Source organism: Sphaeramia orbicularis, chromosome 8, assembly GCF_902148855.1.
Source record: "Sphaeramia orbicularis chromosome 8, fSphaOr1.1, whole genome shotgun sequence".
Lineage (NCBI taxonomy): Eukaryota > Metazoa > Chordata > Actinopteri > Kurtiformes > Apogonidae > Sphaeramia > Sphaeramia orbicularis.
This window is the reverse complement of record NC_043964.1, coordinates 35,239,013-35,240,301: the sequence shown is the minus strand read 5'-3', so window position 1 is coordinate 35,240,301 and position 1,289 is coordinate 35,239,013.

Below are 1,289 nucleotides of genomic sequence, written 5' to 3'. Positions count from 1 at the left end.
AGCCCACGGAAATCACGTCAACCTCCTTCCTGTACAGAAATGCCTTTCTCTATGTGCTTGGAGTTTATCTATGTTTAATGTCACTGTTTTTCTAACAGTCAAATACAAAGAAACTGCAAGCAACACCTCAATACCTTCCTCTCAGAATCAAGTCATGCTATATCCAGTGACTGGTGAAACCTCATTGATTTCTTGTGGTGTGTTTTTAGAACCAAAAGTATTTACAAGAGACAACTCTAGTATTCTTATCTAAACCTCCTGACACCTAGCAATGCATTTCTGTCCTCTGTGGAGCACAAAAGTTTTCAGTTTTACTTCTCTTTTTTTTTTTTTTTTTTTTTAACCCTTTCATGCATGAATTATGAGAACCTTAATCAAGATTTTTTTCCTGAGTGTTTTTTTTATTCTCATTAGGCATAAAAAAAACCAATGTGATTATTATTATTATTATTTTTTTTTTATATGAACCTATTTTTCGTGTTGCTACAAAAATGTCCACTTAGCTGAACACCATGCATTTAATTTTTGAAGTAAAGAAACATGCATTTACTGACATACTGTGTGAAAACTATGAAATAAAAACATTTTTAACCTCCTGAGACCCAGCAATGCATTTTTGTCCTCTGTAGGGGACAAAAACTTCACTTAAAAAATGCTGTCCATTGCAAAGGACATTCCATTAAAAAAAGTAAATAAATAAAAATAATTTTTTTAAAAAAATGTATCTGGAAAAAAACACTGTTGCATTATGTGGTTTCCAATCAAGACAATTGTTTAATGAAAAACAGCTAAAATTTTCATTTTCCTAGGTCTCAGGAGGTTAATGCTGCTAATCTGATGTTTTCTCACATTTGAACATACTATAATACTAGTTATTACTCATTCAGATAATATGCAAAAACAAAAAAAAAAACTGTAAATTACAGTCTAATAACAATTAGTAATTGATTTAGATACAAGAACAGGAAAGTTACAGTAATGGTATGAATGTCAGTGTATGGGATGATGCATTAGTGTCCACTGTGTTGGCAGATATGGAACTAAAACAACAAAACCCATTAATCTACAAGAGAACAGCAGTAGAATAACTGTCCACTAAAGTGACCACTATGCATGAAAGGGTTAAGGACATTACATTTAAAGAAATGTGTCTGAAAAAAGTGTTGCATCATGCTCTTTCCAATCAAAGAAATTATTTAATGCAAAAAAAATAATAAAAATCTTAATCTTTTACTTTCCTGGGTCTGAGTAGGGAACGCTGACAGTGATTGAGGGCAATTATTTCTATA